The following is a 12,335-nucleotide window of genomic DNA, read 5'->3' on the forward strand; positions in this document are numbered from 1 at the left end:
GAATATTCTTTTAGGCAAATGATGCTGGAACAACTGAATACTCATACACAAAACAAAACCGAAAACTTCGATCTACACCTCACGCCACATTAAAAAGTAACTTAAAATGATTCATAGATGTAAATGTAAAACTAAAAACTATAAAACCAAAAGGAAATACAGGAATAAACTTTTGTGACCTTGAGTTTGGCGAAGATTTTTAACTATGACACTGACAAGAAAAGAAAACCTCATAAAAGTGTAAATTGATAAATTAGATTTTATCAATATTAAAAACATATGTTCTTTAAAGGACACTCTTAAGAGAACTTAAAGATAAGGTACAGGTTAGGAGAAAATATTTTCAAATCACATGTATAACCGTGGACTTACATCAGAATTCATAAAGAACTCATAAAATTCAACAATAAGGAAATAACTTTTAAAAAGCAAACAAATATTTTAAAAGACACAGTAAAGAAGATACACAGATAGCAAATAAGCACATTAAAAGATGATAAACATTATTAGTCATTACGGAAATGAAGTTAAAGCCACAGTGAGATACCACTACTTTATCTATTCAGTTCAGTTAAGTTCAGTCGCTCAGTCGAGTCTGACTCTTTGCGACCCCATGAATCGCAGCACGCCAGGCCTCCCTGTTCATCACCAACTCCCGGAGTTTACTCAAACTCATGCCCATCGAGTCGGTGATGCCATCCAGCCATCTCATCCTCTGTCATCCCCTTCTCCTCCTGCCCCCAATCCCTCCCAGCATCAGGGTCTTTTCCAGTAAGTCAGCTCTTCGCATGAGGTGGCAAAAGTATTGGAGTTTCAGCTTCAGCATCAGTCCTTCCAATGAACACCCAGGACTGATTTCCTTTAGGATGGACTGGTTGGATCTCCTTGCAGTCGAAGGGACTCTCAAGAGTCTTCTCCAACACCACAGCTCAAAAGCATCCATTCTTCGGTGCTCAGCTTTCTTCACAGTCCAACTCTCACATCCATACATGACCACTGGAAAAACCATAGCCTTGACCAGACAGACCTTTGTTGGCAAAGTAAGATCTCTGCTTTTTAATATGCTATCTAGGTTGGTCATAACTTTCCTTCCAAGGAGTAAGTGTCTTTTAATTTCATGGCTGCAGTCACCATCTGCAGTGATTTTGGAGCCCCAAAAAATAAAGTCTGACACTGTTTCCACTGTCTTCCCATCTATTTCCCATGAGGTGATGGGACCAGATGCCATGATCTTAGTTTTCTGAATGTTGAGCTTTAAGCCAACTTTTTCACTCTCCTCTTTCACCTTCATCAAGAGGCTTTTTAGTTCCTCTTCACTTTTTGCCATAAGGGTGGTGTCATCTGCATATCTGAGGTTATTGATATTTCTCCCGGCAATCTTGATTCCAGCTTGTGCTTCTTCCAGCCCAGCATGATGTACTCTGCATATAAGTTAAATAAGCAGGGTGACAATATACAGCCTTAACATACTCTTTTTCCTATTTGGAACCAGTCTGTTGTACCATGTCCAGTTCTTTGTGCCAGTACCACACTGTCTTGATGACTGTGGCTTTGTAGTAGAGTCTGAAGTCAGGCAGGTTGATTCCTCCAGTTCCATTCTTCTTTTTCAAGATTACTTTGGCTATTCGAGGTTTTTTGTATTTCCATACAAATTGTGAAATTCTTTGGTCTAGTTCTGTGAAAAATACCGTTGGTAGCTTGATAGGGATTGCATTGAATCTATAGATTGCTTTGGGTAGAATAGCCATTTTGACAATATTGATTCTTCCAATCCATGAACAAGGTATGTTTCTCCATCTGTTTGTGTCCTCTTTGATTTCTTTCATCAGTGTTTTATAGTTTTCTATGTATAGGTCTTTTGTTTCTTTAGGTAGATATACTCCTAAGTATTTTATTCTTTTTGTTGCAATGGTGAATGGTATTGTTTCCTTAATTTCTCTTTCTGTTTTTTCATTGTTAGTATATAGGAATGCAAGGGATTTCTGTGTGTTAATTTTATATCCTGCAACTTTACTATATTCATTGATTAGCTCTAGTAATTTTCTGGTAGAGTCTTTAGGGTTTTCTATATAGAGGATCATGTCATCTGCAAACAGTGAGAGTTTCACTTCTTTTCCTATCTGGATTCCTTTTACTTCTTTTTCTGCTCTGATTGCTGTGGCCAAAACTTCCAACACTATGTTGAACAGTAGTGGTGAGAGTGGGCACCCTTGTCTTGTTCCTGATTTCAGGGGAAATGCTTTCAATTTTTCACCATTGAGGGTGATGCTTGCTGTGGGTTTGTCATATATAGCTTTTATTATGTTGAGGTATGTTCCTTCTATTCCTGCTTTTTGGAGAGTTTTAATCATAAATGAGTGTTGAATTTTGTCAAAGGCTTTCTCTGCATCTATTGAGATAATCATATGGTTTTTATCTTTCAATTTGTTAATGTGGTGTATTACATTGATTGATTTGCGGATATTGAAGAATCCTTGCATTCCTGGGATAAAGCCCACTTGGTCGTGGTGTATGATTTTTTTAATATGTTGTTGGATTCTGTTTGCTAGAATTTTGTTAAGGATTTTTGCATCTATGTTCATCAGTGATATTGGCCTGTAGTTTTCTTTTTTTGTGGCATCTTTGTCAGGTTTTGGAATTAGGGTGATGGTGGCCTCATAGAATGAGTTTGGAAGTTTACCTTCTTCTGCAATTTTCTGGAAGAGTTTGAGTAAGGTTGGTGTTAGCTCTTCTCTAAATTTTTGGTAGAATTCAGCTGTGAAGCCATCTGGTCCTGGGCTTTTGTTTGCTGGAAGATTTTTGATTACAGTTTCGATTTCCTTGCTTGTGATGGGTCTGTTAAGATCTTCTATTTCTTCCTGGTTCAGTTTTGGAAAGTTATACTTTTCTAAGAATTTGTCCATTTCATCCAAGTTGTCCATTTTATTGGCATAGAGCTGCTGGTAGTAGTCTCTTATGATCCTTTGTATTTCAGTGTTGTCTGTTGTGATCTCTCCATTTTCATTTCTAATTTTGTTAATTTGGTTCTTCTCTCTTTGTTTCTTAATGAGTCTTGCTAATGGTTTGTCAATTTTGTTTATTTTTTCAAAAAACCAGCTTTTAGCTTTGTTGATTTTTGCTATGGTCTCTTTAGTTTCTATTGCATTTATTTCTGCCTTAATTTTTAAGATTTCTTTCCTTCTGCTAACCCTGGGGTTCTTCATTTCTTCCTTCTCTAATTGCTTTAGGTGTAGAGTTAGGTTATTTATTTGGCTTTTTTCTTGTTTCTTGATGTAAGCCTGTAATGCTATGAACCTTCCCCTTAGCACTGCTTTTACAGTGTCCCATAGGTTTTGGGTTGTTGTGTTTTCATTTTCATTCATTTCTATACATATTTTGATTTCTTTTTTGATTTCTTCTATGATTTGTTGGTTATTCAGAAGCGTGTTATTTAGCCTCCAGGTGTTTGAATTTTTAACAATTTTTTTCCTGTAATTGAGATCTAATCTTACTGCACTGTGGTCAGAAAAGATGACTGGAATGATTTCAATTTTTTTGAATTTTCCAAGACTAGATTTATGGCCCAGGATGTGATCTATTCTGGAGAAGGTTCCGTGTGCACTTGAGAAAAAGGTGAAGTTGCTTGTTTTGGGGTGAAATGTCCTATAGATATCAATTAGGTCTAGCTGGTCCATTGTGTCATTTAAAGTTTGTGTTTCCTTGTTAATTTTCTGTTTAGTTGATCTATCCATAGTTGTGAGTGGGGTATTAAAGTCTCCCACTATTATTGTGTTACTATTAATTTCCTCTTTCATACTCGTTAGTGTTTGCCGTACATATTGCGGTGCTCCTATGTTGGGTGCATATATATTTATAATTGTTATATCTTCTTCTTGGATTGATCCTTTGATCATTATGTAGTGTCCTTCTTTGTCTCTTTTCACAGCTTTTATTTGAAAGTCTATTTTATCTGATATGAGTATTGCGACTCCTGCTTTCTTTTGGTCTCCATTTGCATGAAATATTTTTTTCAAGCCCTTCACTTTTAGTCTGTATGTGTCTCTTGTTTTGAGGTGGGTCTCTTGTAGACAGCATATATGGGGGTCTTGTTTTTGTATCAATTCAGCCAATCTTTGTCTTTTGGTTGGGGCATTCAACCCATTTACATTTAAGGTAATTATTGATAGGTGTGGTCCCGTTGCCATTTACTTTGTTGTTTTGGGTTCACGTTTATACAACCTTTCTGCATTTCCTGTCTAGAGAAGATCCTTTAGCATTTGTTGAAGAGCTAGTTTGGTGGTGCTGAATTCTCTCAGCTTTTGCTTATCTGTAAAGCTTTTGAGTTCTCCTTCATATCTGAATGAGATCCTTGCTGGATACAGTAATCTAGGTTGTAGGTTATTCTCTTTCATTACTTTCAGGACATCCTGCCATTCCCTTCTGGCCTGGAGGGTTTCTATTGATAGGTCAGCTGTTATCCTTATGGGAATCCCTTTGTGTGTTATTTGTTGTTTTTCCCTTGCTGCTTTTAATATTTGTTCTTTGTGTTTGATCTTTGTTAGTTTGATTAATATGTGTCTTGGGGTGTTTCGCCTTGGGTTTATCCTGTTTGGGACTCTCTGGGTTTCTTGGACTTGAGTGGCTATTTCCTTCCCCATTTTAGGGAAGTTTTCAGCTATTATCTCCTCGAGTATTTTCTCATGGCCTTTCTTTTTGTCTTCTTCTTCTGGAACTCCTATGATTCGAATGTTGGGGCGTTTCACAGTGTCCCAGAGGTCCCTGAGGTTGTCCTCATTTCTTTTGATCCTTTTTTCTTTTTTCCTCTCTGCTTCATTTATTTCCATCATTTTATCTTCTACCTCACTTATCCTATCTTCTGCCACCGTTATTCTACTCTTGGTTCCCTCCAAGGTGTTTTTGATCTCATTCATTGCATTGTTCATTTTTAATTGACTCTTTTTTATTTCTTCTAGGTCTTTATGAAACAATTCTTGTATCTTTTCAATCTTTGTCTCCAGGCTATTTATCTGTAACTCCATTTTGTTTTCAAGATTTTGGATCATTTTTATTATCATTATTCTAAATTCTTTTTCAGGTAGATTCCCTATCTCCTCCTCTTTTGTTTGACTTGGTGGGCATTTTTCATGTTCCTTTACCTGTTGGGTATTTCTTTGCCTTTTCTCTTGTTTAGATTGCTGTGTCTGGAGTGGACTTTCTGTATTCTGGAGGTCTGTGGTTCCTTTTTATTGTGGAGGATTTACCCAGTGGGTGGGGTTAGACGATTGGCTTGTCAAGGTTTCCCGGTTAGGGAAGCTTGCGTCAGTGTACTGGTGCGTGGAACTTGATTTCTTCTTTTTGGAGAGCAATGGAGTGCCCAGTAATGAGTTTTGAGATGGGTCTATGTGTTAGGTGTCACCTTGGGCAGCCTGTATGTTGACATTCGGGGCTATGTTCCTGTGTTGCTGGAGAATTTGCGTGGTATATCTTGCTCTAAAACTTACTGGCTCTTGGGTGGTGGTTGGTTTCAGTGTAGGTATGGAGGCTTTTGGATGGTCACTTATTGCTTAAAGTTCCATGTAGTCAGGAGTTTTCTGGTGTTCTCAGGTTTTGGGCTTAAGTTTCCTGCCTCTGGATTTCAGTTTTATTCTTCCTGTAGTCTCAGGACTTCTCCAACTATACAGCACTGATAATAAAACTTCTAGGTTAATGGCGAAAAGATTCTCCCCTGTTAGGGACACCCAGAGAGGTTCACAGAGTTACATGAACAGGAGAAAAGGGAGGAGGGAGATAGAGATGAGCAGGAGGAGAAAAAGGGGGACTCAAGAGGAGAGAGACAGATCTACGCAGCTGTCTGTTCCCAGAGTGTTCTCCGTATCTCAGACACCTACAAGGATTCACAGAATTGGATTGGGAAGAGAAGGGGAAAGGAGGAAATAGAGGTGTTCTGAGGTAGAAAACAGAGAGTCAAGATTGGGAGAGAATAATCTTTGGTTTAAAGATAGGGCTTCTCTTTTTTTTTTTTTTGGTAAGGTTATAGTGTAGTGAAAATGAAAATGAAGAGTAGTAGAGGAGTACTAGAGGACTTTAAAAGAAATAAGAGAAAAAGAAAAATAGAAAATAAAAGAGAAAACGGAAAGGAAAAAAAAGAAGAAAAAAGAAAAAAAAAAACAAAAAAAAAAAAAAAGAAAGAAAAAAAAATTTTTTTTTCCCCTAATTAAAAAAATCGTAAAAATCTATGTAAATGAAAGTTAAGGAGTAATGGGGGAGTAATAGGGAATTTTAAAGGAAAATAAAAAAGAAAAAATATAAAAAGAAAAAAAAAATTTTTTTTTTTTCCTTACTTAGAAAAAAAAAAGTAAAAATATATCTAGGAGTTTCTCTGGAGCTGCTGCGGTCAGTGTGGGTTCCGCTCAGTTTCAGATAGCTCCTCGTTCCAGCTTACACTTCTCGATATCTACAGGGCCCTTCCGGTGAAGTCGGTGTTTTCTACAGGGATTTTAATCTGTTGCACCAGTCCCTTCTGAAGCGGTTCCCTTTGTTTATTTGGCTTCTGTTTGCCGGTCTCTTCAGAGCCTCATTTCCGCCCTGACACAGGCGGGCGGAGGTGGACTCTTATTCAGTTAGCTAGTTCCGTTGTGCTGCTGGGAGGGGCTGACGCTGCTGGGAGGGGCTGACGCTGCGGGGATGGGCTGGCGCTGCGGGGCGGGGCTGACGCTGCGGGGAGGGGCTGGCCCTGCGGGGGCGGGCTGGCGCTGCCGGGAGGGGCTGACGCTGCTTTCTCCGTCTGCGCTGCTCAAGCTCCTGGCTGTTCTATATGGAGCGCGCCCCGCGCTGCGCTAGGTTCCAGCCCTCGGGTGTTACACAAAAGCGCGGAAGGAAAAGCTGCGCCTGCTCTCTGTGCCTTCCCCGTCAGAGCGGTCCAGGCAGCGAGGGGCTTGATGGGCGCACTATCCCCAGGTGTGGCACACTCACTCCCTTCCGCGGACCCAGTCTCAGTTTCCGCTGACGCCAGTCGGGTGCGCGCGCCTTCCGCCCTCTGCGTCCCCAGCCCCAGTCCCCGCCCGCGCCGGTCGGGTGCCTGCGCCCTGTGTCTCGCCGCGACCTTCCCCTCCCCCCTGCCTCCTGCCTCCGCCGGGGCTGGGCGGGTCCGCAGCCTGCGACCTCTTCTTGGGACTTTCTCCGTCCCTTTGTTCTGCGAACGGCCGGCAGTGTGTTCCGGCCGGTTAATTTTCTCTCTTTTGGTCTCCCACAGTTCAAGTTGGCACCTCACAGAAGCTCCCTCCGATTGTCCTCAGGGCACTCAGGCCCGGACCCTAGCCCAAGCAAGGCCGCCTAAGACTCCCTTCCCGGGACGGGTCTCCGTCCTTAGCTCTTTTGTCTCACTTTTTATCTTTTATATTTTGTCCTACCTCCTTTCGAAGACAATGGTCTGCTTTTCTGGGCGCCTGATGACCTCAGCTAGCGATCAGAAGTTGTTTTGTGAGGTTTGCTCTGCATTCAGTTATTCTTTTGATGAATTTGTAGGAGAGAAAGTGGTCTCCCCGTCCTACTCCTCCGCCATCTTGGCTCCTCCCACCATGTCCAGTTCTAACTGTTGCTTCCTGACCTGCATACAGGTTTCTCAAGAGGAACTAGTATTAGGTTGGTGCAAATGTAATTGAAATTTTGGACTGTGAATTTTAAATCATTATAACATCTTTATTAATCAAGATAGGAACCATTACACTTAACACATTTTTGCCAATGAGAAATAAAACCCTGTTTATTCCTGTAGCATAAAAATCCTCACTTTGGGATTCATGGAACTCTTGGAAAGCATTTTCCCTGCAAAAAGTTATCGAGATGCTTGAAGAAGTGGTAGTCGGTCAGGAAGAGGTCAGGTGAATGTGGTGGATGAAGCAAAACTCCGTGTGTGCTGTGCTGTCCTTAGTCGCTCAGTCGTGTCTGACTCTTTGCGACCCCGTGGACTGTAGCCCGCCAGGCTCCTCTGTCCAGGCAACAATACTGGAGTGGGTGGTCATGCCCTCCTCCAGGGGATCTTCCCGACCCAGGGATCGAACCCGGGTCTCCTGCATTGCAGGCAGGTTGTTTACTGCTGAGCCCCCCAGGGAAACCCAAATTGGGCCCCTTCTGTTGACCAACACCAGTCACAGGCGATGCTGCTTTTGGTGCACCTCATCGATGTGCTGAGCATACTCCTCAGAGGTAATGGTTCTGTTGGGATTCAGAAAGCTATACTGGACGAGACTGGCAGCAGACAGTCAAACAGTGATCATGACTCATTTGGTGCAAGTTTGGCTTTGGGAAGTGCTTTGGAGCTTCTTCTCAGTCCAATCACTGAGCTCAGTCCAACAGTAGTCCCTGGCTGTTCTATATGGAGAGATAGTTTGTTGTTATGTAGAATAAGAGAAGTCAACAGACACTACAAAATGACGATTTTTTTTTTTTTTTTTGATTTGCAGTCAGCTCTTGAGGTACCCACTCATTGGGCTTTTCACCTTTCCAATTTGTTTCAAATGCCAAATGACTATGGAAAGGTTGACACTGAGTAGTTTGGCAATTTCCTGTGTAACTGTAAGAGGATCAGCATCAAAGATCCTCTCAGTCGGTCACTGTCAACTTTCGATGACTGGTCACTGCGCTCCTCTTCTTCAAGGCTCTGTCTCCCTTGCAAATCTTCTTGAACCACCACTGCACTGTACTTTCATTAGCTCCTGGGCCAAACGCGCTGTTCATGTTGTGACTTGTCTTTGCTGCTTTATGACCCATTTTGAACTTGAATAAGAAAACTGTGCAAATTTGCTTTTTGTCTAACATCATTGAAGTGAAGTGAAGTGAAATAAAGTTGCTCAGTCGTGTCCAACTCTTTGCGACCCCAGGAATGGACCCTCAGTCCATGGAATTCTCCAGGCCAGAATACTGGAATGGGTAGCCTTTCACTTCTCCAGGGGATCTTCCCAACCCAGGGATCAAACACAGGTCTCCTGTATTGCAGGTGGATTCTTTACCAGCTGAGCCACAAGGGAAGCCTAACATCATTTCCCTAGTCTAAAATAAACATGACATAAATAGCAAGTAATAAGTTATTAGCAAAAAAACAAAAAGTGAGAAATACACATTAAAATGAGGCAGAATATAACCACATTTAAGAATGTATTCCAATATCAAATAGCAAAGTTCAACAATGCAAAATTACAATGAGTTTTGCACCAACCTAATAGCAATATTAGTTCATTAATTAACAAATATACCATATTAATATGGCTATAAGAAAAACTACACAGAGGATGTAGGGAAACTCTTATGATCTGTTTAATTTCTCTGTAAATGTAAAGCTAGTCTAAAAAGCCTATCAATTAAAAAATTAAATCAGATACTTAGCCCTGAAAAAAACTATGTGTATATAATTTAATACATTTAATAAATCAAGTATAAAATTTTTTAAACTAAAGTATAGTGACAAAAAGCAGATTAGTTGTTGCCTAGAGATTCACAAGGAGTGACAGAAATTGGAGGGGATAGAAAAAGGGAAGGGATTAAAAAGTGATATAAGGAAACTTCTAGAGGAAGATGGTATAATTATCATCTTTTTCTGTGGTGATGGCTTCAAAGGTATATACTTATGGTAAAGCTCAACAAAATGTACACTTTAAATATAAGCAGCTTATTATATGACAATTTTATTTTAATAAGGCTTTTTCTTGCTTAAACAATTTTTTAAACTTCTGGACTTGAGCTAAATAATTGTCTTCAAAAAACAGTCTGCAGTAATATTTGGAGCTAGCCCCATCACACCTGAATTTAACCATTGAGCTTTTTTCTTCCAGTTTTATTCAGACATAATTGACATACAGGACTATATTAAGTTTAAGGTGTACAGTATAATGCTTTGAGTTACATCCATCATGAAATAATTATCACAGTAAGTTCAGTGAATATCCATCATCTTATAGATACAATATTAAAGAAATAGAAAATTTTCCCTGTGATGAGAACTCTTAGGATTTACTCTCTTAACAACTTTCATATATAACATAAGCACTGTTAATTAAATGTACAACTTATCACGTTGTACATTTAGTGCTTATTTATAACCGGAAGTTTGTACTTTTTTATTGCATTTTTCAATTCCACCCCTCCCCTTGCCTCTGGTACCCACAAATCTGATCTCTTTTTATATGAGTTTTTTTTTTTTTTAAGTATAATTGACTTACAACACTATGTTAATTCCTGTTACACAACATGGTGATTCAATATATCTATACATTTCGAAATGACCATCATGATAAGTCTAGTTATGATATGTCACCATACAAAGTTATTACATAGTTAGTGACTATATTCCCCACACTGTGCATTTCATATCCCTGATTCATTTATTTTGCAACTGTAAGTTTCTTTCACCTAATCTCCTTCCTCTATTTCTTTCACACCCCACCCCCAATATCCCCCTCCCTCTGGCAACCACCTGTTTGTTCTCTGCATCTATAACTTTGTTTCTATTTTGTTATGTTTGCTTATTAGTTTTCTAGGTTCCACACATATAAGTGAAATTATACAATATTTGTCTTTCTTTGTCTGACTTATTTCAGGTAACATAATGCCCTCACAGTTCACCCTTGTGGTTGCAGATGGCAAGATTCCATTCTTTTCTACAGTTGAGTAATATTTCATTATATATTATGTATATATCACATCTTCTTTATCCATTCATCTATTAATGGGCACTTAGATTGCTTCCATATATTGACTACTGTAAATAGTGTTGCAGCGAACATACAGATACATACATCTTTTCTAATTAGTGTTTGTGTTTATTTTTTAAATAAATACCCAGTAGCAGAATTGCTGGATCATTTGGTAGTCCTGCTTGAAGCCAGTGTATTTAAATAGTGAGCTTGTTTCACTTAAAGATTAATATATTTAGGAATTCTTTTGTCAACAATGTTAATCACTCAGCATCAAATTTCATGGCATAATGGTGATTTAGGACATGTTGAGAATTTTTATTATTGTTTTCTTACTTCAAGAATTTCAGTTTTGTAGAAATATCTTAGTCAGACTTGTCTGGTTTGAGGGAATTTGTATAGTCAATCAAAATTAAGCCAAATATAGTGTGTCATTTAAAATGAGATTTAGTGCCAAAATTACAGCTATAGCAACTTGGAACCCCCATTCTGAGCCATCTGCTATTTAAAAATCACACTCCTAGGAATACTGGCATTTGATTACCTGGGGCCGAATATGGCTATGCTACTTATTGTCTTTATAATATTGGGAAACTGAGAGCTTCAGTTTTCTCAACTATGAAACGGAGATAACAGTACCTACTTTGTGGAACTGTTGAAAGGTTCAACAAGTTAACACAGGTAAAGGTCTGAAAGACGACCTGGCAGTGCTGTCCAGATTCTACACAACCTACAGATTCTACAGCATTAGCCACCGGGCAAGGGCAAATCAAAACCACAGTGAAATACCCCTTCTCACACACCAGGAGAGCTATGATAAAAGACCGTAATGAGCAAATCCAAGAAAGGGAAGAAGTTGGAACCTTTATACACTGTCAGTGGAAATATAATATGTCTGTCACTTTGGAAAACAGTCTGCAATTCTTCAAAAGGTTAAACCTAGAGTTACTATATGACCAAGCAATTCTAATCCTCAGTATAATAATATATATAATATAATAATATATAATAATATTATTGTACACATTATATTATATATAATATAATTATAATATATAATAATATATTACAATTATATATATTATATATAATAATAATATAATCTTCAGTGTAACCCAGAGAAATGAAAATACATGTTCACATGAAAACTTGTACATGAATGTTAATAGTAGTCTTATTCATAGTAGCCTCCAAGTAGAAACAGCCCAAATGTCCAACAACTTCTAAACAGATAATCAAGATCATAGCATATTCATAAATCATAGTATAGTAAATCAAATTATATTCATAGAATGAAATACTACTTGGCAATTAAAAAGAAGTGAGGTACTGATACATACTACCATGTGACTGACTTTCACATACCATGTGAAAGAAGCCAGCGAAAAAGACCACATATGGTATGATTCTATTTATATGAAATATCCAAGATAGGCAAATGCAGAGAAGGAAAGTAGATTCAGTGGACTGTTGAAAAGGTTTTAAGAGAAAAAGAGGAGTGATGAATATGGAGTTTCTTTTCAGTTCTGTTCAATTCAGTTCAGTCACTCAGTTGTGTCTGACTCTTTGCGACCCCATGAATCGCAGCATGCCAGGCCTCCCTGTCCATCACAAACTCCCGGAGTTTACTCAAACTCATGCTCATCGAGTCCGTGATGCCATCCAACC

This window comes from Cervus elaphus, chromosome 1 (genome assembly GCF_910594005.1).
Source record: "Cervus elaphus chromosome 1, mCerEla1.1, whole genome shotgun sequence".
Taxonomy (NCBI): Eukaryota; Metazoa; Chordata; class Mammalia; order Artiodactyla; family Cervidae; genus Cervus; species Cervus elaphus.